This window comes from Hoplias malabaricus, chromosome X1 (genome assembly GCF_029633855.1).
Source record: "Hoplias malabaricus isolate fHopMal1 chromosome X1, fHopMal1.hap1, whole genome shotgun sequence".
Lineage (NCBI taxonomy): Eukaryota > Metazoa > Chordata > Actinopteri > Characiformes > Erythrinidae > Hoplias > Hoplias malabaricus.
The window spans coordinates 17,481,513-17,509,196 of record NC_089818.1 but is presented as its reverse complement, the minus strand read 5'-3'; the positions used below and the strand labels follow the sequence as shown (position 1 = coordinate 17,509,196).

Here is a 27,684-nt window from a genome sequence, read left to right as displayed (position 1 = left end):
AGTCAGAGTCTTGGAGACTGTTGAGTTCCACAGTAAACATATTCTGGATCGGATAATCAGTGACTGATGTTCTTCCACTTGTGTTTGTACGGGCTACTATTCCACAGGCGCTCCAGAGATACCCCTTACACCAGTATTTAGGGTTTGATTTGTATTGTTCATCATAAAAACATGGAATGGTGAGAGATCCTCCACTTTTTACAGCTACATTCCTCAGAGTCTTCACACTCTCAGACTCTACAGAGAAGAAGTCAAATGGTACAACAGTGTTACTCCGACTCAGGAACTGCTTCAGAACTATATCAGAGGAATAAACTGGTCATAACTGAGCAAACACATTTCACCCTCGTCCTAAATGTTATTATTCAGTATCCACTCTGCACCCTGGAGCAGGTGAGTTAATCAAAGTGTATTTAAAGCAGTGAGAGAGTGAAGAACACACCTCCAGTGCAAAGGAATGATGCAGCATTGATCTTACCTGAGATGTAGAGGAAGAACACAGAGAGAATTAAAGAACTCATGAGGGAGTAGAAGTGCATCTTTCTGTAAGAGGCTCCAGAGACAAATACTCTTCCTGCCTCTGAGTGAGGTACATTTGACTGAAGTGTTCTTCCTGTTTCTCACCCTCTCCTGCTCTGAATGGACTGGTTAAAAATACCTGTCATTTAAATGCAAATGCTTTTTTCCTAGGAGTTCTACCATGTATTAAATTCTGCTTTGTATGTATTAAAACAAGTGTGAAGTTTGTAGCTGATATGTGAAGTTGAATGCTGTGTATAAATGTGAGTAAGCCCTGTGAACTGATTATCGATGTTAACCTCTGAAGCCTCTTATGGAAAGATGCACTTCTACTCATGAGTTCTTTAATTCTCTCTGTGTTCTTCCTCTACATCTCAGGTAAGATCAATGCTGCATCATTCCTGTGCACTGGAGGTGTTCTTTGTGTTGTTCAGTCTTTCACTGATTTAAATGTGCTTCATAAACATTCTATTGCAGTGTTGCTTCAGTCTAACAGACCCATACTCTTCACTGTGAAATGACACTGATGTGGTTTTTAGTAAGAAATAAAGGGTTATTAATAAAAGAAGTGTGAATAAAGCTACTGGAGGGTTGTAGATCGTACTTCTTAATGTACATATTTCTGCACAAGCCTGGTTCCCCTTTGTACACTCATGCAAAAATATTTTTTCTCATGTTGAAATTATTTATTTATTTATTTTGGTAATAAGGCGATCTACAGAGGGACGTCATAACACATTTTCTAAAAAGAAGTATCTGTAAAGCAGTTCTGTCACCAATAGAGTCACAGTGGCAGAATACATGAGGTGAGCAAATTAAACAGGAGGTTTAATAGTTTGTAACATGAGATTTGTCATGTTAAAATTTGTGTGTGTGTGTGTGTGTGTGTGTGTGTGTGTTGTCCTGTTACTGTTTTTAACAAAGTACTGTGTAAATGACTATAGAATATTTACTCTATTTATGTAACTTAATAACAATCTACAGACTATCACACAACGTCTCATCATGTTCGTACAGTGAAATTAAATATATTTTATCTTAATAGAGAGCAGTCTTTCACCAATCAGCCATAAATTTATGAACACATTCCTGTTTCTGCACTCTGTCCATACTCTCAGCTTAACTGATCACACAGGACCTTTAGTCACACATAGGTTGTTTGCCACTTTTTACCCTATATTTCCAATAGCAGTGACCCCACAAGTCCACCACAGAGCGGGCATGATGTTCGTGGCGGGGGCGCTGCCCTCCTCAAGATCGCTTTCAAGAGGCTACTCAGAGGCTGGGCTGACTGCTATACTGACTTTGTCCACTAGAGGGAGGCAAAGGTCTACTCCCCAGTAAATCCCGTTCATCACCCAACACCTGATCACTTCCTTATTTATGAGCCGCTTACAACCGTTATCATGCTTGTCCTTTATTACATACAAAGACTGTCGTTTTGGGAGGTAGCTAACCTTTCTTACTCCTAGCGCATTTTCTCTCTTGGGAAGATAAAAACCAAACATCAAAGAAAGAGTATGGAAGCAATCTGTCTCATCAGACTTTGAAATATTACCACCTTTGAATTTGTAGCACTGAGTATTTTTACACTAAAATTATGCATCTGAATTTTGTTGCTTTTGAATTTAAGTCTTCAGATTAACACCTCTGAATATTTTGCTTCGCAATTATGCGTCTGAATATAATTGCTCTTGATTTGAACTTGTGGATTTTCAAGAACACGTGTTCACTGTTATTATTCAAGGTTAATAAATTCAGATAAAAAAATTCAAGCTTAAAAAACATTCAAACAATATATTTCGAAGTTGCTCATATTCACATATTCATGTCACTTGCTATATTCACAGGGCCATGACAAAAATTCCACAGTAAAATATCTTCATCTTCAGGATATCAATAGTCTGTTATATGGTGTCTTTAGTGAGACTTTCAAAATTTTGAGACACTGAAAATAAAGAGATAATATCCGCGGAAGGAAGCTAAACGTGTGGTTTTTCCACAGTGTGGAAATTGCGTTCGTTCGCCATCTAGCGGCGACAGAATGCAACTACTGCACCATTTAAGGTGAAAGAGAAAATTCAAATGAATCGATTGCTCATCCTGGGTGTCCCGAATTCGTACTCTGAAATTACCTTCCACCGTCACAAAGCACTCACAGGCGGACACACTTCACATGGGCCAAGGCCGTTTAAGCAGCCTAGCTCTGCTGGCCATTGAGAGGACACTAGTCAAGTCCCTGGAAAAGACGCCTTGTTGGTACGACAGGGTCACAGATCATTTTCTTGAAAAGGAACGGAGGGTAGAATTTACGTATAAATAAACCGACACATTTTATGATGTAGGCCGAAATTGAGCTTCCCCTCCTTGAAAGACCAGCATCCGCCACTGCTAACAAGTGTAGTGCATTTTTATGTAATCTCAGTTGGTCATTGTTTGCTGGAAGTTCTGCACCTTGGCCTCATTCATTGCCTCTTTGTGTTGTCTCAGAGACCTGGGTTCAGTCCCACTACAGAGTGAAACACTGTTTACAAGAACATTTGATCTCTGTGTTAAATAATGCATTGAGAAGATGTGCTGTTTTCTAGCAAGCACACCCCTCCACTCACTTAACTGCTTATTTCCTCACAGAAATGTTAAGACAGCGAATTGCTGGTAGAATATTTATAATTTGATTGATAACAACAAATCTTCATATTACAATGTTTCTTGGTGTGAATGTGCCTGAGGAAATCTTCAGAAGCACCACCACTGTACACCTTGAGCTGGTCTGAATTCAGCTGCACTTTCCCTTGACACCTGGAGAGATGACTGCAGCATGTGAAAGCAGAGATTTATGTAAATTACAGTATGTGAGTTGTTGAGTACGGCACTCTTGAATTATACATGTCTCAGGAATAATACGTGACTAATTACAGGTGTGTGCAAATGTCATATGCTTTATTTTACTAAGTGAAAAAAACAAGTACACACACTCTACAGAGAACACACTACTACACAATCACACACTTTAAAGGCTACATCTATAATTGTGGGGAAACACCCTTCTCTCGATTGTTTACATTTAAAAGCTTTGTGTGTTATAAGGTGCAACGGTATGTTTGAGGGGACAAAAAGACAAGTGTAACTGCAGATGCCTTTTTTCTGCCATGAACAGAGAGGGAAACCTAGCATACCAGACCTAGACACTGTTTATTTTTACCCATTTACAGGGGGTAATTAATGTAAATAATGACTTATTTACATTAACGAACATACAAGTGTCCTTTACATACAAGCTGTAAAATACATTTGGGAATACCATAATGATCAGTAAGCCTGCTATGCTGCACTGACCACTACAATGAGAACTGCTTCGCAAGAATTGAAATCACACAAAATTATTTTTATATTAAATATATTGTTTTGCTTGACCAGCAGTGCAGTGTCGTCTGTGCAGTTGATCTGGTTTAGCTGTTTTTTCAGAAATGCAGCAGTATACACATGGAATCAACACGTAACAGAAACAATAAGCAGAAGGCTGAAAAAAGTGTCAATCAACCCATCACAGAGATCATGGTGAATAATGGCTCACCTCTTACTTGTAAAGCACAGAGCTGTAGATCACTGCATCATCTTGAGCTGTTGGAGAGAGCTGGAAAATGGGACAGCTTTAGAAATAAAGGAGATCTCTCTGAAAGATTTTTCCTCACTCAACATCAGTTTGCAACAGAAACAGTTATTTCTCTGTGCTGCAAAGAACTTATGGGTTAATCAGAAGAATCCACCTTTATAACTCTATTACTAGAAAACTGTGGCTGTTTTACTTGCTGGACGTTATTTCACTTGAAATCTCAGTTGCTCGTATGCATGGACCAAGGTTGGAGACAAACTGAATCATGGAAAATAGCACTCCATTCTGTGGAATCTCTGTTGCTGTCGTCCTATAACAATTCTTTTGTTTTATGTTTCACTATGATTTCAAGTTTTCATATGTGCAGTGTTCATACACCATTAAATAATGAAAGAAAGAATGGAGGATCTCAGCTTTTTCAGTAAGTAAACTGAAGGCTTGATCAGGCAACTATCACCTAAACTAGATACTTCACATAAACACTTACTGCTTTCTGGAAAATGATGTGGATCACTGTTAATTTTTTAGTAAATGAGTACTGTTTATAAAGCCACAAGCCATTTTATTTATATCTACTTTTTTTTTTACGTACATTCATTGTCCAATTTTTATTAGCCCCCCAAACCATAAAAGACTGCTTTGTAGTTCTAAAATTACACACTGTAGTCCACCTGTTGTTGTGCATATTTTACCCCTTTCACCCTGTTCTTTACATGGTCCCACAGAAGACTATAACAGAGCAGGTATTATCTGGGTGGTGGGTCATACTCAGCGCTGCACTGATGTGGTGGTTGTGGTGTGTTTGTGTGTGTTGTGCTGGTAGGAGTGGCTCAGACAGCAGTGCTGCTGGAGTTTTTAAACCCTGTGTACACTCACTGTCCACTTTGTTAGACAAACTTAACTTGTTGATCCACCTTGCAGATGTAAAGTCAAAGAGGAGCTTATCTGTTGTTGCACTGTTCTCAGTCCAGCAGTGACACTGAGGTGTTTAAAAATTCCATCAGTACTGCTGTGTCTGATCCACTCCTATCATCACAGCACACACTAAAACAGCACCAACACTTCAGTGTCACTTCAGTGCTGAGAATGAGAACAGAGGGCAAAGTATGCACAGCAAGAGATGGACTGAAGTCTGAAAATCTAGAAGAACAAATTATTGTTAATTACCCTTTGGGCATTAATAAAGGCAATGTAATCTAATTAAATATGCACAGTGGAAATGATAAAATGGCCAATGAATATAAAAATGTAATTTTAATCTCACAGCTAATCAGTGTATTAACACATGCACATGAAATTGTACTATTTTCTCTTAATGTTTCAGTGAGTAAATACAGTTAAATGTAGACGGATGTGAAAGATATATTTTTACCTTCTTTTTGTGAATCACAGTACTGTATGCCACTGATTTCTCAGCTTCAGCTCTAGAGGTCTATTGTACACACACACACACACACACACACACACACAAACGGTCATGCAATAAATTAGCAACAACAACAAAAAAAGTTGCTAAATGGGCAAAATACTAACTATTGCACTATGTATATGAACACTGAGACTGATACAAAATGTGGCCCCTATCACTCACAGCACTTTCACTGTGAACTGCAGAGTTACTGCTCCTCTCTGTGGTCTCTGTTTGTTTTGCTTCTGTTAGAGAGAGATGGAGAACATTACACAGATTAAATATTATTTATTAGTCACCCTTCTTTTCCAAAGAATGTTTGAAGATTAGAAACATTAGCATCATAACTTCACCATCTGTCAAAAACCGTTTAAAATGATTAAGAGTCCATAAGTGTGTGTCAGATGAAAACTTACTACATCTCTTTCTCAACATGAAAGTTATAATGCAGACCAGGAGGAGCAGCAGTCCGAGGCCTACAGCCAGTAAAATCCTGATAAGCTTGGAGTCTCCATTGCTGCAGTGAATGAAGACACATGACCTCTGTTTAAGTTATAATTTAAACAAAATGGAGACCCATCATGAAGCATATAAATTACTCACACAATAAGTGAAGTGTTTCAGAGCACACATGCTGCCTAATGAACAGTTTCATCAGTATCTGAACCACAGAAGGTTCAGTAAACAACTTTTCACAGTATGTGGGAATAACTTATCTTGCCCATTCTCATTGTCACTTGAGGGATCAGCAGGTTCAGAAGTTTCTGCAGAGGAGGCCATTTTACCTAAGATGACCATATGTCCTCTTTTCAACATACATGTCTTCTTTTTTGGACCTAAAATATGCATCTGGTTGTGATTTCTAAATTGTCAAAAATGTCCAGAATTCTGTTGTCTGCACTTTTCCCTGTACCAGTTTTTGCCCAAATACATAAACCCTTCCTTCAAGTGTACACCTTTGCGATGTTTGATGAAATTGTTGAAGAGTGAGCATAAAGGGCACAAGGATTCAAGTGTTCAAGGGGTTGGAGCTGAGTAGAATTGGGACAAACGACGTTGTGAAAATGGGGCCAAAATATTTAAGAACCAAAATAGCTGAATCATTCATTAATTCACTGTCAGGGGCGCATTAAACGCTGAATCCATAACCAAAAAATTAAATTTCGAAAGGAAGAGGACACATCTGACGAGTTCATCTGTCCAACTTTTTGTTTATTTTTAACTTTACACAAAAACAGGCGGAAACTCTGGATTATTAACAGTGAATTACATACAGATTCATTTTATTAGTCAGATCTTTATATGAAATGTAAGTATTCCTACATAAATATCTGGTTTGCAATGCTTTATTCCTTTATCCAGTATAGGCTATATTAATTCTGGCTGATAAAATGTGGTAGTTGCTTTTATTAATTTTAAAAACATCACAGTTAATCTTGTCAGTTTCTTTCATTATCATAGGTTTCTGGTGTAAACCAGTCATTTGAATGTTATTTCAATACAGTGATAACTGCACGCAGGGATTCTAGGAACAGAGCTTTAGGGGTAAAAAAAGAGCATCTGGTCATCCCACTGTGAGCAATGAAGCCACATCATTTTTACTTTCCTCTCCTCTCTCACCTGAATCTGACTGAGCAAAAAAGTGCAGAAATCCTTATCAGAACTAACCTCACTTACTAGACTCACCTGCTAACCCCACCACGTGTGTGTGTGTGTGTGTGTGCACAAGGCTTCAGAGAGTGGATTATACCATATGGGTGAGGGGAGGGGGAGTGGGGATTGCTGTATTTTCCTTGTTAAAATATTTAGTTTAAGCCATATGTACGTTCTATATATTTTTTTTTACACTTTTTTAAAAAACGTTTTTAGCTTGTGAGAGATAAATCTACAAAAAAAGACCTTTTCCACTTATTTTTAGGGGTGCTTGGACTCATGTTATGGGTGCTTCATTACCTTCAAAGGTTCATTACTGTTATGCGTTTGTATTTAAAACCTCTCACCCTTCCCCAAGTGATCTCTTTTTATTTAAACCAAAACAGGGTCACACAATTTTACCTGCAGTTAATGCATGCCATTCTGCAACAAGCAAAATGAAACAGTGGTATAGTGATCTGTGAAAGTGAAACTTATCAACGGCATAAAAAAATGAGCTGAATGTGAGCCGCAAATGCATGAGGTGAACCCACCATTCCACTCCACTGGTAGTCCACTGCTCCTGCACCCATAAGGGTAGGGGAAAATGTTGTCAGATGTCTCAGATGTTATTTTGGAGAGCAAAGAACAAAACATGCCACAAAGTAGAACTTCACTACTTACTGATTTGTTGTGGCTGACTCTGCATTTCTGCTCAGAGTTAATGAACCTAGAAAGAAAAACTTTCATTATCTCTATTATTTATTTAGCATTGTTTATATTTTGATTCATTAAAATACACTTTATAATCATACATGATGTGGTCTCACTTATGATGGTTTTCTCATTCAAACCAATTTTAGTTACAGCTTTTCTTGCTGTTGAAAGGAGAAATAAACTGATGTTAGTGGCACAGTTACAGCAGGATGGTCATCAGATATGGTCAGTGTTTCTGATAGATGTGATCTTACTTGTAGGTCTTTCAGTGACAGTGAGGTGAACAGTAACTCTCACTTCTCCTGCACTGAACCAGTACCAGCCAGCATCACTCTTCTTCAGTCCACTCATCTCCACACTGACCGATCCTCTCCCGTCATCACTGATCTGCACTGCTGAATGCTGGGATGTTAAGCAGCTCCAGTCTCTAAATCTGCACCACTGCTTCTGTTTATTCTTATAATCAGTTCTGTAGAGACACTGGACACTGACACTGCCCCCTTCCTGACCACTCACTCTGCTGTTTATCACAGACACAGCAGGATCTGAATAAAGAGGCAGAGAATGAGTGCTGTAAACACGTCCTCCATCAAACAAGCTTTAAGTTACAGTGAACAGGTTCTACTTCACACAGAGAGACTTCTTACCTGCACTGACCGTCAGATACAAATAATCACCATCATCTGAACCACCTTTGATTTCCACAGCGCACCAATAATATCCAGAGTCAGAGTCTTGGAGACTGTTGAGTTCCACAGTAAACATATTCTGGGTCGGATAATCAGTGACTGATGTTCTTCCACTTGTGTTTGTACGGGCTACTATTCCACAGGAGCTCCAGTACTTCCCCTTACACCAGTATTTAGGGTTTGATTTGTATTGTTCATTATAAAAACATGGAATGGTGAGAGATCCTCCACTTTTTACAGCCACACCCTTCAGTGTCTTCACACTCTCAGACTCTGCAGGTAAACCAAAATTACATATATATTAATTCATTCATTTTCACAGCTGCACAGAAGCGCAGCAGGTAGTGTTACATTTACACAGCTCTAGGGACCTGGAGGTTGTAGGTTCAAGTCACACTCCAGGTGACTGTCTATAAGGATTTTGGTGTGTTCTCCCTGTGTCCGCGTGGGTTTCCTTCCATGGTCCAAAAACACACATTTGTAGGTGGAATGGCGACTCAGAAGTGTCCATCAGAGGTGTGTGTGTTGCCCTCACAATGATTTTGAAAGTGTAATTTTAAGATAAAAAATATTACAGAGTGTTCTGTATTGTGGACTGACTCTCACCCTCAGTAAGTGATCGGTGACATCCGTAAACCGTGTATATGAATGAATGGTTACTGATGACTTAAATACAGCCAAACACTAAACGGTTCAAATAATTTTGTTAATTCAGAACCGTTCTAAGAACTGAATGTGATTACTTATAGTCTCAAATTCTCTCAACACTTGATAAAACAAAGTCTTCCTTTGGTATTATTAGTTTTAGGCGGAGAAATATTTTACTTGTTTTAGCGCGGCGACTGTGTTTGTTCGTCTCCTAGCAACGGCGTCCCGCGGAGAGCTATGTGGAGTGGGGTGATTTATTCAGACACGTTACAGTTTTATTCACTCATAAACCAAAATGTAACGGCAGATTTTCATAATGTAGCGGAGTAAAAAGTAAGATGTTTGACTTTGAAATGTAGTGGTGTATAAGTAAAAAGTCGCCCAAAATGGAAATACTTGAGTAAAGTACAAATACACGACAAAAGTACTTAACTACAGTAACGAATTACATTTACTTCGTTACTGTCTACCACTGCATTTAGGAACACTAGGTAAGATTTGGGCTTTTTTCCTGGTCCTGGGGCACATCCTAGTGCAATTAATTTTACAGCACTGTACTGAAATTGGTACACTCAGAAATAACAGGTACGGTAGAGGTACATTGGTCACTAAAGGTGATTTAACTGTGTAAATGTACTTTTAAAAGCACAATAGTGGTTTTAGTGTCCAATCCATAGTTCCCTAAATGTACATTAAATTCTTTTCTCCAGATTGGGAGGTGAATATTTGTAATCTTTCATTATAGAACTGTAATATAAGAGAACATAATATATGTCCTGGAGATAAAATGGGATGTATGAATTCAACACTATTTTAAAATCTACATATATAATAGAATAAGGTACAATTATGTTCCCTAATTAAAGGTACGAATATGAAACCTTGATGGTACCACCACAGAGACAGGTTTTCTAATGTAGTGTAGGCAGGGGAGAGAAGGGGTGGTTTCATAACCTCCTCCAAAATATACATAATGCACTTTCTGCAGTGCTGAGCTGAGAGTAGCAAGGACAGAGGCACTTTTCTATGCTCCCTATTACAGGTCAGTGAAGCATCACAATTATTTTTAAGATAGAATTTTAAAGTAAAATTTTACATAGTTATCCTTTAGGCTCTCTTTTGTTTACATAGTTGCAGATTATAGCTTGAGATTTTTGTAATTCTGAGACACTGAACTTACCCTTAAACAGGCTACAGTTTGTATTTCTGACTTTTTCTCTCTCTGTACTGATTTTTGGGTTTTGGAATATTTCTTCTGATTTTGACTTTGCTTCACATACTGCGTTTAATAAATCTCCAACTGACTCTCAGCCTCAGTGAGTAATTTGTGACATCTGAAGATCCGTAAACCATGTATATGAATAGTTACTGATGACTCAGATATTTGATTTTAAAAATGTAATGGAGTTGCAAAACTTGACAACTTGATGAACCATTTACATCAGTTGTGCACACAGAGGGTGTATAAAAAGCATGAAGGTCTGAAAAAGAAATTTAAATTAAAAGTTTAATGTCACCAAGCTCAATGCCAAGTGCTGGATAGAGGGGTATAAATCCACCTTGCATTGGGCTGAAAAGCAGAAGAACAGGACTTTCTGAAGTCGCAGAGCCCCATCCAGTACATTCTGGGCTAAGATGGAGTTGCTTTTGTGACACAGAACTTATAAGTAAGTAACTAATAAATCTCTAGTCTAAATCTTTCCTGGAAAAGCTTGGATCAAAGTGGGCCATACTTCCCTTTAATACTTTTTTTTCCACATGAAATGTTAGACTAGAAATTATCAACATCCTTTTAGCAATATGATGTTTACTGAATCAATTGACTTCTGCTAATATTTCTGAGAAAAAACTAAATCCGGTGCAACTGTTACTAATATAATAAATACTCTGTTGATTTTGCTATTTCATTTTTGTTGATGCATGCCCCTGGAACACCATACAATGCAAAGTTTTTATATGAAGAACTCAGGGAGTAGCTCAGTGTCTCAGTCATGGTTTTTAAAGAATCTAATTTATTTTCGCCTGTGTGATTGTCACGCCCTCGTCTCGTCGTGTCTGTTTTCCCCGGTCATGTGCTCTTTCTCAGCACATGGCTATGTTTTGTTTATGTTCTTGTCTCCGCCCTTGTCCTGCCTTTGTTCCGCCTTCTCGTCTGTGTCATCTGTTAACCCATCCTCCTCGTTATCTGTCCAGGTGTGTCTCATTTATGTCTTGTATTTAAGCCCTCTTGTCTCACGTCCTGTTTGTCGAACATTTCTCATTTCTCCGTTGTCTTCAGTCCTGTCGGTTATGTTTTCTGTCTGTCTCCGAAGTTTCCTCTGTCGTCGTTTCGCTTTGTTGTCCGTCTGTCCCCGTTTACCCTGTTTATTTCTTAGTGTCTAGTTTAGTCGGGTTTCCTTCTGTTTAAAGTCTCTGTTTTGTTATCTTCAGTTAATAAACGTTTACTGTGTTTTAGCGAATGCGTCGGCCCTCAGTCAGTCCCCTCCGTGATCCTGACAGCGATTTAAATCTAAGAAGATATAAGTTTGTTTAACTAAGAAAGCATTTATTTATGGAATCTCTCAAGAACATCTTTACAATTACAATTAAATATCATTAAATACCATTAAAATTAACTACTAAACCTTTTCAAATGAAACAGACATCCGTATCTACACATATCCTCACGTTAGATAGGTGATTTAATGAAAGCGTATTTAAAGCAGTGAGTAAATGAAGAATACTCCTCCAGTGCACAGGAATGATGTAGCATTGATCTTACCTGAGATGCAGAGGAAGAACACAGAGAGAATATAATACTTTTTGAGGGAGTAAATGTGCATCTCTCTGTTAGAGTCTCCAGTGACAAATACTCTTCCTGGCTCTGAGATAAGCAGCTCCACTTCATAGGTCTTCCTGTTTTTTTTTTTTTTGCTTTTACTCCGTTTCAGTGCAAAATTATACAACCTACATATTGCAGATATAGAGAAAATTCAAGATGTCCTCTAATAGAAGATACTTTTAATGAGCAAAATGTGTGGGCTATGAATACCTTCTGAACTTGGCTGAATGAAAAACTTTACACTGTGTCTCTGTATTTATGACAGCCCAGTGCATGCAATCTATAGCAGTAAGGCTCCAGCATCACATAGGCCACACAGAGGTAGTGCAATCTGTAAATGGTTCTAAGTATCACGTCGGTAGCTTCTTTCTCCCGATTTAGACCTATGACCAGATCTATGACTCTGTTAGACATAGTGTTAGATAATAATTTTACATCTGAAGTCTGCTGAATTTATTGTAAGACTCACTTTCTGGAAATAAACAGGAAAAAAAATCCTTCAGTGGTTTGAAATGTTAATTGTAGTGACATTTACAGCATCAGATTTTGTTACAGTCATGGTGATAGGAACCAGAGATCACATTTCTACAACAACAATATAACCATTGTTTTTACAACTCAAAATGACCAGTCTGTGAACTGTGCTCTTCTAGCCACTGCAGAACTGACTCTATATTTTAAGGGAGATATAACTTAATAATATAAAAGAAGTCTGAGATTATTTGTACAGTTGTGTTTTGCTAGCGGCTATTGCCCCTTTCTTGTGGATATTCTGAATATTACAACTGTCCTGTTGTGCAGCAAATTTTCAACTGATAACAGAAGTTGACAGTGAGTCCTATAACCACCATGTGTCAGGATTCTGAGCTGCTCCACACCTACAAGTATTTAATGTACGTTTTGATTAAAAAATAAATTAAAAGGCCGACCCGTTCAGAGAATGTGTACAGCAAAAGGAACAGTCCTCTGCACATTCTGAGGAAGCTCAGGTCCTTTAATATCGTTTGGATTCTATACTCTATATTAGACGCTAGAGGTCATTATTGCACCACAGTTTAAAACAGTCAGATATATATTTGTTTGTGTGTGTCTGTAAAGACTTCATTATGAAGTCATAATTAGTCTCCAAATTCTTGACAAATATGTCAATGTTAATCCACACAAGTCACAAATATATTTCACTATTCACAAATGAATACATCCCAATCTATGGGGTGTAAATTATTTAAGTTTACATTGCATATATTTGTAAAGACAGTCTCAAATTTATTTATTATGTGTTGTATCTGCATTTCAGTCCAGTCACTCGCTTCTTTTCGGTGACATTTATTTATTTATTTATTTAGTTTTGGTTGTGGGTTCAAGTCCTGCTCCGGGTGACTGCCTGTGAGGAGTTAGTGTGTTCCGTGGGTTTCCTCCGGGTGCTCCGGTTTCTTCCCAAGGTCCATAAACACATGTTTGCAGGTGGATTGGCGACTCAAAAAGTGCCCATAGGTGTGAATGTGTGTGTGTCGCCCTGTGAAGGACTGACGCCCCCTCCAGGGTGTGTTTCTGCCTTGTGCCTCACAACTGACCTTGCTCTATGGGCCGCCACAAAACCAACGACTGTAGGCGCCATTGGCTAATTCTGGCTGCTGATTGGCCAAATAAAAATGACTACCAATAAGAAGTGCATACACTGGAAAAGACCGTCTGTTAAAAGCTGTAAATGTAAATGTATTTATTGTTTAGGGTCCGTGGGGTATCTGCCTCCACTCCCTCTCAAACAAATCATCCGTTTTAACAATCCAACCTCAAAAATACTCAACACAACCCATCCGTATAAATATAATACGCAACAAAGTATTTTACTTGACAACACTATAGTCTACCTCAAAATCAGGGAAGTTCTGCTGTACTTTAACATCGTTAAATTTAGGGCACATTTAAATGCGTTCCACAGTGATCAACCACTCCTAAATGTCTGTGATATGAAGGCCATTGTTTACAGTCTGAATCTGGAAATATAGATTTGGCCTTTGACTGTAATGTGACTCAGAATTCTTAACTTTTTTCACTAGTGATGTCCCATCAAGTGAGACAGCAATTTTATTTACGTGAGAGAGGAACGCTGCGTGCAACGCTGTTTTTCACCTCTCTGCTGACCATTTTTTATCAGCGTCTTTTATACCTGGAAAACCCTTTGAAGTTCACCATCTGTTCACTCTTTTACATTTCAATCATCTTTCAATGTATCCTGTTCCCACCATTTGTTTTCCACTCCCTCCTGTATTTCTAACACCTTTCCAGACGTGCCCTGTGCCTCCCCCTCTACCTCTTTGGTCTGAAGACAAAGGGAGTTGATTGAAGGGAGGGTGTCGATATGTTATTTGAAACACACACACACACGTCTGCTGTCTCACACAGAGAATTAGGAATAAAACAATTTCAGTTTACACAAGCATGCGTGGCTATTGCTGATTAAAAATATCTCTATTGATTATAAATCATTTCTATAAACAAATTTCCATCACAATATTTACACACTTAAAGCATTGTTAAAGTTTTTTCTGAATTAAAAACACTGAATGTGGGATATATTAGGGGGAAAAGTTTGTTAAAGGCAACAGAGTCTGGTAAACTGAAAATAAATGTCTGGTGAATGGAAAAAAAAGTGTGGTGAACGGAAAACATATATATATAATACTTTGTTAATTTTAAAAGCAGATATTATTCAAACGTTTAAAAATGTTGCAGCACAGAGTCTGTCTATAGCATACATTCAAGAATAAATATTGATCAGAGGATGGAATACAGGCTGGACTCTGAGGATGACTTATGATCTCTTATGATCTCAATACAGGAAGAATTTTTCAGCAGTGCACATTGTACATATTTACATTGATGTATGTAACATACATGTGGGTATACTACAGTGGTTAAAACACCCGCTAAGTTACACTGACCACTATGATGAGGATTTTTATTTTAACCTTTGAAATCACACAAAAGGACATTATATTGAAGGGAATCATTTGTTTTGTTTGTTTGTCATTGATCTCTTCTGGCTGTTTGTTGAGAAATACAGCTGTGTACACCTGGAATCAACACAGACAGAAAAGCAACAATGAGCAGAAGCCTGAAAAGTGTTTAAGTGTTTAAAAAACAAACAAAAAACAAACAAACAAAACAAAACATAATATAATGTGGTGTATTCTGCCTCACTTCTTATTTGGGCAAAATATTGCCGTAAAGCATTTCATCACCTCCAGCATCTGGTGAGAGCTGTAAAATGAGACAGATTTAGAAGTGAAAGAGGATATAAGCTTTTTCAGCAGCTAAAGTCATGGTCAGACTAAGGAACCTCCATCAAAGTAACACTTACTGTCCTCAGATACATAATGACAGTCTGACTTCAGGTTAAAATAGAGGTGTGATTTATAACAACAGCTTTATAAACGTTCACTTACAGGTTCATTTGTGGCATCAGTGGCTACATTGCTGTAGATCACATCAGTTCCTAGAGCCACTTCAGACAAAGGCTGTGGACATTATTTACGCAGGATGAGAAAATCTAGTACTGATTCTGTAATAAAATCATGTTTATATGTTTGTCGATATAAAAAAGATATACTTACCTTCTTTTTCTTAGACACAGCAGTGCACATATCTGCATCTTCAGCTGTAGTGTTCTGTTTCATACAGACAGACACACGTATACATACACACACAGCACCAATGACAAAATCCACAATGATACACAATACTAATTACTGCACTATGTGTTTGAACACTAGAACTCAAACAACATGAAGCCACCCATCATTCACAGCACTTACTGTGTAAATTGCTGAGTTACTGCTCCTCTCTGTGGTCTCTGTTTGATTTGCTTCTGAGAAAATGAATGAGTGGATCACATTACAAAGGTAGGTGTAAAACAGTGTACATTTGGTTAAAAAGCCTGAGCCTATAAAGATAATGTCAGACTTATATTTACTGGTATGTTTTCTTGATATGAATCTTATGACACAGATCAGGAACAGCAGCAGTCCGAGGCCCACAGGTAGTAGAGTCCAGATAAGCTTTGAGTTTCCATTGCTGCTGTGAATAAAGTCACAGTACCTTTGTAAATTGTTCATTAAAGAGACCCACAATGAAGCATGTAAAATTCAATATCACACAATAATGCCTTAAAGCACTAACAGACTCACATCGGATATCCTTCATCTTATCCTGTGTATAATTACATTCATTCATTCATTCATTATCTGTAACCGCTTATCCAATTTAGGGTCACGGTGGGTCCAGAGCCTACCTGGAATCATTGGGCGCAAGGCGGGAATACACCCTGGAGGGGGCGCCAGTCCTTTACAGGGCAACAAAGACACACACACATTCACTCACACACTCACACCTACGGACACTTTTTTGAGTCGCCAATCCACCTACCAACGTGTGTTTTTGGACTGTGGGAGGAAACCGGAGCACCCGGAGGAAACCCATGCGGACACGGGAAGAACACACCAACTCCTCACAGACAGTCACCCGGAGTGGGAGTCGATCCCACAACCTCCAGGCACCTGGAGCTGTGTGACTGCGACAACTACCTGCTGCATCATGCTGCCCTGTATATTTACAACCACACAATAATATCATTTTCAGTGCACAACAAATAAACATTTTTATATAATGTATGAAATACTTGCTCTTGTTGTCAGTTGAATTATTTACATATTCAGAAGAATATTCTGCAGAGGAGGCAGAAGCTTTTTACTGAAGAAAAAGCTGTTTTTCTGCTAGAAGCATAAAAAAAATTACACAGAGGTGTGAATATACAGGGTGAGTCAAAAGTCAAATGACACCCATTTATTTTGTTTGATATTGACAACGTTCCCATTGGAAAAACTTTTCCCCTGATCCAATATGGCTGCCTTCACGATGGTAGCCTTGTTCTGAACCTATCCTAAAAGATAGGCTCCCTCACAAATTACTTGCTGGCATATTCAGATAAAAGTGTGTCCTGCACCTTTTGACTCACCCTGTACAACAGGCTTTGAAGTCTAACTAAAGGAGATTTAACTACACAAATGGTTTATTTGATGGAAAGACCAGCTACACTTTCCAAATGGCATCCAAACACTAGTCAAAACCAAGGAATATTCATCCAACCATTGTCTGTATCTACTTATCCAGTTCAGGGTCGCTGTGGGTCTCATGCCTACCTGGAAGCACTGGGCCTAAAGGGGGAATACATTCTGGACCGGATGGCAGTCCTTCAGAGGGTGACACACACTCACACCTATGGACACTTTTGAGTAGTCGATTCACCTACCATTGTGTGTTTTTGAGGGAGGAAACAAGAGCACCTGAGGAAACCCACAGAGACACGGGGAGAACACACCAACTTGTCACAGACATTCACTCAAAGCAGGTCTTGAACCCCAACCTGTGATAGAAGCACTACATAACACTACAAGATACACCCATAGATGACTCAGGCCTTCAGGAATGCACACACAGTCCACAGGGCAATTCATAATGGAGCATTATGTAATATATAATGTTAGATGTGTTAAAGTAGAATGTCTTTTCTAGAACTAATAATCTAATATCGAAACCTGACCTCACTAATATTCTTATAACTAAAGGCAATGATGTTTTTACAGCAATGTTCTCTCTAATGCAAAGCCTTCCTTAAACATAGTTCCTCCAGAAATTAGTCTCTGACCTAAGGCTGTTAGAGCTTACACTGCTAAACAATTCCATTTTGTATACGTTTCTTACTTAATTTCACATTTGGTTGGCACTTGTATGTCTTAGGGAAGTATTGTTTTTCAGAAAATACCACTGCAGTTCTGCAAGAAAGCACAGGGCAAAATATGCTACACTGAAGTGTGAAAGTGTAGCGGAACTTCACTACTTACTGATTTGCTGTTGTTGAGGGTTCATTTTTAGTTGTTGGGACACCTAGAAAAAACAATATTAATTGTTTTAATTTATTAATTAAATCAATTCTAACACAAGATTGTGATCATACCTGATGTGGTCTCACTGATACTGGTTTTCACAGTCGAGGATATTGTAGTCACAGCTGTAGTTGCTGTTGAATATGAGAAATGACATTATTCAAGGGCAAATGTGGGCCATAACAGATCTACAGATGTACATCCATTGCAGTCTGGTTCTGGGCAGTGTTTCAGATACAAATAATCTTACTTGTTGGTCTTTCAGTGACAGTGAGGTGAACAGTAACTCCCACTTCTCCTGCACTGAACCAGTACCAGCCAGCATCACTCTTCTTCAGTCCACTCATCTCCACACTGACCATTCCTCTCCCATCATCACTGATCTGCACTGCTGAATTCTGGGATGTTAAGCAGCGCCAGTCCCTAAATCTGCACCACTGCTTCTGTTTATTCTTATAATCAGTTCTGTAGAGACACTGGACACTGACACTGCCCCCTTCCTGACCACTCACTCTGCTGTTTATCACAGACACAGCAGGATCTGAATAAAGAGGCAGAGAATGAGTGCTGTAAACACGTCCTCCATCAAACAAGCTTTAAGTTACAGTGAAAAGGTTCTACTTGACACTGAGAGACTTCTTACCTGCACTGACCGTCAGGTACAACTAATCACCGTCATCTACAGTCCATTTATCTCCAATTTCCACAGCGCACCAATAATATCCAGAGTCAGAGTCTTGGAGACTGTTGAGTTCCACAGTAAACATATTCTGGGTCGGATAATCAGTGACTGATGTTCTTCCACTTGTGTTTGTACGGGCTACTATTCCACAGGAGCTCCAGTAATACCCCTTACACCAGAATTTAGGGTTTGATTTGTATTGTTTATCATAAAAACATGGAATGGTGAGAGATCCTCCACTTTTTACAGCTACATTCCTCAGTGTTTTCACACTCTCAGACTCTACAGAGAAGAAGTCAAATGGTACAACAGTGTTACTCCGACTCAGGAACTGCTTCAGAACTATATCAAAGGAATAAACTGGTCATAACTGAGCAAACACATTTCACCCTCGTCCTAAATGTTATTATTCAGTATCCACTCTGCACCCTGGAGCAGGTGAGTTAATCAAAGTGTATTTAAAGCAGTGAGAGAGTGAAGAACACACCTCCAGTGCACAGGAATGATGCAGCATTGATCTTACCTGAGATGTAGAGGAAGAACACAGAGAGAATTAAAGAACTCATGAGGGAGTAGAAGTGCATCTTTCTGTAAGAGGCTCCAGAGACAAATAATCTTCTTGCCTCTGAGTGAAGTACATTTGAGTGTTCTTCCTGACCCTCTCCTGCTCTAAATAGATAAGTTCTATGGCTAAATGCTAGCCATTTAGATGCAAATGATTTTATGATTTTTTCTAGGAGGAGTTGAATCACGCTTTAAATTCTTCCTTGTGTGTATTAAAACAGGAAAATTTGTATTTGGTGTATTTTGTACTTGACAGAAATACAAAATGTGAGGTATAAGGCTGTGCACAAGTGAGGGTAAGTTAGTGAACTGACTTTAGGACAGGGGTCGGCAACCCGCGGTTCCAGAGCTGCATGCGGCTCTTTGATCCCTCTGATGCGGCTCAGCTTTTGAAAATAATTAATGAGTATTTAATTTTAGTTAGTTAATTTTCAAAATGTAATTCTATGAAGATTATGGCAATCTTGTAAAATCTAAAATATTTTAATATTTAATGTTTAAAATATTTTTGTCGCTCTTAATACACGTCACAACTTCCAATGTGTGACACCCGCCAGTGTGCGATTTCTTGAACTTTTTGACAGCTGACTGCATGGCATCAGTAAAATAATGACGGCACGCAGAGAGAGGACAGCATTCTTGTTTGCTGCCAGTGGATAATTTAATTCGTCATTTTTTTTCATTACGACGAGGACTCAAATAGACATTGAGAATTTTACATAACTGTCAACACAACGTCTTTTTTTCGGAGTTAAAAATACTTTGTTGCATGCAGAAATGTTATTTCATTTTTTCTGCAGTCGTTCATTGATTTCATAAATGTAACACAGTATAGTTTGTTTATACATAGCACAAAGGCAAAAAATAACCCTGTTATACGCAGTGTTATTTCATTAAAAATTTGTTGCTCCCAGTGTTTTCTTTACTGTGTGAAATGGGTCCAAATGGCTCTTTGAGTGGTAAAGGTTGCCGACCCCTGCTTTAGGACAATTAGGTGTATTGTCAGGAACGTGGGCCAGACTGACGGAGGTGGATGCACTTGCTAAAACACAAAATACTTTTATTTCTACAAAAAATAACAAAACAGATAGACTAGGATAAGAAGACAGGATACTGAAACAAAGAAAGACCAAGACAGAGAGACTTGAACAGAACGACCTGGACAGAGACTTCAACAGGAGAACAATACATGGAGAGCATAACAGTAGCCTAGACAAAGAAGCAGAAACAACACAGAAAGCTAAACAGACAAACATAAACAGGGGGTACTAAGCAGACAGAGAAAGCTAAACAGACTAAGCTGAACACAGAAAGCTAACCAGACTAAAGACACAAACAGACCTGAGACAAGAGAGATACAAAGACTGACTTAAAGGGAATGAGTAACAGACAAGACAGATAGACTGGAGAAAGCAAACCAACGGTAGAAAGCAAACTAAAGGTGGAATGTGCAACAAAGACAAGGGAACTTAAATGAACACCACAGACAAGGGACACCTGTACTGATAACGACGGGGCAGGATTACAAATGACACTAACAAGGAAGAGGAAGAAATGCGGGACATGGGCGGAGACATGGATAATAACAAAGTATTGAGTTAGTGAGCACATGGCAGGGACAACAGACACAACAGGACAAGGGCATGACATGAATCCTCTTCCAAAATGTACATACTTCAGTTTCTGTAGTGCTGAGCCCAGAATAACAACAAGCCTGCACAGAGTCATGACCTCAAACAGATAGCCTTTGGGATGAATTTGTGTGAAGACCTTGTCTGACCTCACAAATGTGCATCCCATAAACACATTCATAAACCTAGAACAATTATATAGTGAATGAAACTTCTGTTTTTGGTAGCACTGTGTTTAAAGGCAATCTACAGAGAGATGTAATAAAACATGTTCTAAAATATTATCAGTAAAGCAATACATAAAGGTTTCTGAAAGGTGTCAGTGCTCACAAGACAACTGCAGCTGTTTAATGAAATAAGAGGCATTGTACTGATGAAACGGTCTTAGACTATTGACAGACTGTAATATATTGTGATGCTGTTGCATTTGTCCCTACCAATAGATTGTGATTGTCTAAAGTAGCTCAAGTCAAGTGGTCAAATAGACCAGTATATCAGTTTTGGGCTGAGGAGCAGTGGAACTGCATTCTCTGGGTGGATAGAGCACCATTCAGATGTGTTGAAGTGGTGTTTGTGATCCATAACTAGTCATTCATCAGTATCTAACCTTACTAAAGCTCTTGGTGGCTGAATACAGATAAATCTTAACAGCAATGTTCCAGCATCCTAGAACACCTGAAGAGTGCTAACACTAGAGTCAGAGAGGAGGAATACATGAGTGTGTGTGTGTGTGTGTGTGTGTGTGTGTGTGTGTGTGTTGGTTTAAATAATTACAATTTCATGCAAGATACGATTTTTTACTACATTTTTAAAGCACTGTTGTATAATTTTGTAAATTTGCTTCTGACTGCATCACAGTGTGAAAACACTGAAAATGTAGCTGTAAAAAGTGAAGGATTTGTTTTAATGATGAACAATACAAATTAAATACTAAATACTGGTGTAAGGGATAATACTGGAGCACAAACAATGTTGGCTAATGTTACATAAAAATTCTAATAAAGTTTTAAAGAATATGTTTTAAGTGCAGCAGGTAGTGTCACAGTCACATAGCTCCAGGGAAAATAAATCTAGATAATCTCCCTCTGCCTCATCTGTAACTTCCCCTCAAGTCATCACAACAGTGACATTTGTAGTTGTAGAAAATTACACCTTCACAAATTCTTCATTGTAGGTGCACAAATCCAATTCTACACACACCAGTGCAAAATGATGTTTTGCTAGAGTTGCAGCAGAGAATATGGTGCAAAACACATTCACACACTCGTATAAAACCTGCACAAAAGTTGCACATTCGGAAATTAATCTGTGCAATGCGAGTTACACACATGTATTTATTTATTTTATTTATTTATTTAGGTTTTTTTAAGGGAATATCTGTCGCACAAACACAGGTCAATGATTTCACCCGCTCGAATATGTGGCTACGAGTCTCAAATGCTGTGTTTTTCGCTCACACATGACATCCGCGCGGTTTCACTTTTGCACCAAATATCTCAGTCAGTGTGGTGCAACACTAATTTGTGCATCTGTAGAGCCAGGGGCGGGCAGAGACCAGCGAACCCTTCTGACCAATCAGAGGTCTCGTTAGGCACGTGTCGAACGCTAATGGCTGAGGTCTCCTGGTTCTGTCTGGGTTCAGTGACTGAGCGCCTCATACTAGTGATGGGAATTTCGGCTCTTTTTGGGGAGCCGGCTCTTTTGGCTCGGCTCTTCAAAAAGAGCCGGCTCTTTCGGCTCCTAAATGGCTCTTTGTTTTACCTTTTGTTTTGCACTGGTACAGAACAATATTACATACATTGTACATGACTGTATGGACAATATATTATTATTATTCAATATTAAAAATAATGTGTTGCAATGGCCAATTGTTTTTATGGCTGTCTTGTAATAACTCACTGATTGCACTCACACATTCAATTGTATAAATAACTGGATTTTTGTTTAATCACCTTAATAAAAATCACTTGTAAACTCTGAAATATAGCCAATGGAACCCAAAAGGTAGGTATTACAAAATAGCTTATTAAATTAAATAATCATCCATTTCTGATTAATAAAATAAACAAATACAATGGAACCTATACTAACGGACTCGGTCGTAGACGGGAACCGGCTCTCATCGTTCACTTACACAGGCCGGCTCTTTGAACCGGTTCGTTCGCGACCGACACATCACTACCTCATACTGAAAACAAACATGGAGGACCGAGGGTCCGTGTAGAAAATGGAAAGGAATTCCATTTCAGATTTCTGATGAAGAAAGTGGGATAGAGATCAAACCGGGAGTATCTGTTACTATGTAGCATGATTGTGTGGAGATTATGGGGAATAATATCCTAGTTATTCCTCACTGCTCCACCAGGGGGCGGTATTGTACAGGTAATGTATGGCTCTGTGTCAATGTTTTATTTGTTAGTTGGTTTCTTGGGTGAATCCCAAGGCTGCAGTCCAAATGTCTGTCCGACTCCCTGTTTGGACAGGATTAGTTGTACACGGAGTGTCTTCCCCCGCTGTTGCTTCACTTCACGAAAAATCTTTAAAGCGAACCTGGGATTAATATCGCTGCAGGGGATGAGAGCAGAGAAATGGCAATCTGTCCCCAGTGACTGTAAGGTGAGATGGTTAGGTAAAGAGCAGAGTATGTAAACTACTGCATTTGGGTTAATATGGCACTCACTGTGTTCACATTAGGAGGAATGTTTGATGTTACTGTGGTGTGGAAAAATCAAATTCTTTTGTGTGATTTTTAAGTGCTAATAAATACACAACCAAGATATGTTGAATGTTTACACAGTTAAAGCACGGTTACAGTTTATTGGCTGAATTTAAAACATGAAATGTGGAACATATTGGTAGAAAAGTATGTGAAATGCAACAGAGCATTTAAAAAAGACTGATCTACTAAAAATAATATATAAATAATATATTGCTCATTTTAAAGCAGATAGTATACAACAGGACGACTAATGATCTCTTATGATCTCAAAATAGGATGAATGCGTTTTCAGCAGTGCACATATGACATATTTACATTAACAAGGGTTATTTTTTCAACCTTTGAAATCACACAAAAGGACATTATTTTGAGGTGAATACTTTGTTTTGTGTCTTCTTTGCTGTTGATCTCATGAGGTTGTTTGTTGAGAAATACAGCTGAGTACAACTGGAATCAACACAGACAGAACAGAAACAATGAGCAATAGGCTGAAAAGTGTTAAAAATCCCATAATAATATATGGTGTATTCTGCCTCACTTCTTATTTGTGCAAAATGTTGTTGTACAGCACTTCATCACCTCCAGCATCTGGTGAGAGCTGTAAAATGGGACAGATTTAGGAATAAAAGAGCATCTCAGCTTTTTCAGCAGCTAAAATCATGGTAAGACTAAGGAACCTCCATCAAAGTAAAACTTATTGTCCTCAGATACATGACGACATCTCACCTACTTCAGGTTAAAATAGAGGTGTGCTTTATAACAACAGCTTTATAAACGTTCACTTACAGGTTCATTTGTTGCATCAGTGGCTACATTGCTGTAGATGACATCAGTTCCTAGAGCCACTTCAGACGAAGGCTATGGACATTATTTACTCAGGATGAGTCAAACTGGTAATGTTTCAGTAATAGAACCATGTTTTTATGTTTGTCAATGTGAAAAATGAAGACTTACCTTCTTTTTCTTACACACAGTAGTGTACATTTCTGCATCTCCAACTGTAGTGTTCTGTTTTATACACACACACACACACACACACACACACACACACACACACACACACACACACACACACACACAATACCAATGACAAAATATGATGATAAAGAGGCACATTACTAACAGCTGCACTGTGTTTGAACACTAGAACTCAAACAACATGAAACCACTGGTCACTCGCAGCACTTACAGTGTGAACTGCTGAGTTACTGCTCCTCTCTGTGGTTTCTTTTTGATTTGCTTCTGTTAAAGAGACATTGACCAAATAGAGCACATTACACTCATAGATAAGTGTCAAACAGTGTAAATTAGAAAAAAGCCCTTAATGTCAGATGAATATTTACTTGACCGTTTTCTCAACATGAAGGTTATAATCCAGACCAGGACAAGCAGCAGTCCAAGGCCTACAGCCAGTAGAAACAAGCTAAGCTTGCCGTTTCCATTCCTGCAGTGAACGGAGACACATGACATGTTCTAGTTATTTAATGAACAAATAAAATGATAAAAATATATTTTGTGGCATCACCAGAAATGGGTAAAATCAAGGACATCAACAACAAGCTCTAAATATCCTTTAAACAGACCCCAAAGAATGGACAGGGGAAACTATGGGAGTTCTCCCATTTCCACCCAGACTCTGATACATATATAAGATACATTTCTTTATCACACAGTAATATACTTCTAACTTAAGAATTTTAAAGCAGGTTCTTCAGTTTCTGAAATACAGATATAATAAACAACATTTAATATTATGTGGGAATTACTTGTCTTGTTTTTTCGGAATGTCACTTGATTGGACACCAGGTTCAGAAGTGGTTTTTGCAGGAGAGGCTGGTTTTACTAATAACAAAGCAGTTGTCCTGCAAACATGCAAAATAAATAAATAAATAAAAGTAGTCTAGAAATATTTGGACATACAATGCATTAGAGCTGCTTATATTTCTTGTACTTACTGAATAAGAAAGAAACATTGCATTGTCATAGAGTAATATGACTGATTTAAAACTGTTAGAGTATACTTCAAATAGGGTTAAAATCTTATAGTTCTGAATACTTATCATGCTTCATCTCACACTTGCTTGAAATATGAACATTCCCAGAAGTTATTTGTGTAGAATGTGCAGAAGCTTTTTTTTTTTTTTTTTTGCACAAGCAAATGGCAAAACCAAGCGAAAGTGTAGCTGTATTAGAACATCACTACTTACTGATTTGCTGTTGTTGATTCTGCATTTCTGATAGATGTGATATTACTTGTAGGTCTTTCAGTGACAGTGAGGTGAACAGTAACTTCCACTTCTCCTGCACTGAACCAGTACCAGCCAGCATCACTCTTCTTCAGTCCACTCATCTCCACACTGACCGCTCCTCTCCCATCATCACTGATCTGCACTGCTGAATTCTGGGATGTTAAGCAGCTCCCGTCTCTAAATCTGCACCACTGCTTCTGTTTATTCTTATAATCAGTTCTGTAGAGACACTGGACACTGACACTGCCTCCTTCCTGACCACTCACTCTGCTGTTTATCACAGACACAGCAGGATCTGAATAAAGAGGCAGAGAATGAGTGCTGTAAACACGTCCTCCGTCAAACAAGCTTTAAGTTACAGTGAACAGGTTCTACTTCACACTGAGAGACTTCTTACCTGCACTGACCGTCAGGTACAAATAATCACCGTCATCTACTATCCATTTATCTCCAATTTCCACAGCGCACCAATAATATCCAGAGTCAGAGTCTTGGAGACTTTTGAGTTCCACAGTAAACATATTTTGGGTCGGATAATCAGTGACTGATGTTCTTTTACTTGTGTTTGTACGGGCTACTATTCCACAGGAGCTCCACTGAGACCCCTTACACCAGTATTTAGGGTTTGATTTGTATTGTTCATCATAAAAACATGGAATGGTGAGAGATCCTCCACTTTTTACAGCTACATTTCTCAGTGTCTTCACACTCTCAGACTCTACAGAGAAGAAGTCAAATGGTACAACAGTTTTACTCCGACTCAGGAACTGCTTCAGAACTATATCAGAGGAATAAACTGGTCATAACTGAGCAAACACATTTCACCCTCGTCCTAAATGTTATTATTCAGTATCCACTCTGCACCCTGGAGCAGGTGAGTTAATCAAAGAGTATTTAAAGCAGTGAGAGAGTGAAGAACACACCTCCAGTGCACAGGAATGATGCAGCATTGATCTTACCTGAGATGTAGAGGAAGAACACAGAGAGAATTAAAGAACTCATGAGGGAGTAGAAGTGCATCTTTCTGTAAGAGGCTCCAGAGACAAATACTCTTCCTGCCTCTGAGTGAAGTACATTTCACTGAAGTGTTCTTCCTGTTTCTCACCCTCTCCTGCTCTGAATGGACTGGTTAAAAATACTTGTCATTTAAATACAAATGCTTTTTCACTAGGAGTTCTGCCATGTATTAAATTCTGCTTTGTATGTATTAAAACAAGTGTGAAGTTTGTAGCTGATATGTGAAGTTGAATGCTGTGTATAAATGTGAGTAAGCCCTGTGAACTGATTATCGATGTTAACCTCTGAAGCCTCTTACAGAAAGATTCACTTCTACTCCCTCATGAGTTCTTTAATTCTCTCTGTGTTCTTCCTCTACATCTCAGGTAAGATCAATGCTGCATCATTCCTGTGCACTGGAGTTGTTCTTTGTGTTGTTCAGTCTTTCACTGTTTTAAATGTGCTTCATAAACATTTTATTGCAGTGTTGCTTCAGTCTAACAAACCCATACTCTTCACTGTGAAATGACACTGATGTGGTTTTTAGTAAGAAATAAAGGGTTATTAATAAAAGAAGTGTGAATAAAGCTACTGGAGGGTTGTAGATCGTACTTCTTAATTTACATATTTCTGCACAAGCCTGGTTCCCCTTTGTACACTCATGCAAAAATATTTTTTCACATGTAGAAATTATTTATTTATTTTGGTAATAAGGCGATCTACAGAGGGGCGTCGTAAAATATTTTCTAAAAAGAAGTATCTGTAAAGCAGTTCTGTCACCAATAGAGTCACAGTGGCAGAATACATGAGGTGAGCAAATTAAACAGTAGTTTAGTTTGTAGTTAATTTGT

General features: G+C 38.5%; 1 pseudogene; it reads right to left on the bottom strand.

The window, feature by feature from the left end:
• Window positions 1-8,105: 8,105 nt before the first annotated feature.
• On the bottom strand, window positions 8,106-26,358 carry LOC136675469 (polymeric immunoglobulin receptor-like; annotated as a pseudogene).
• Window positions 26,359-27,684: the final 1,326 nt, after the last annotated feature.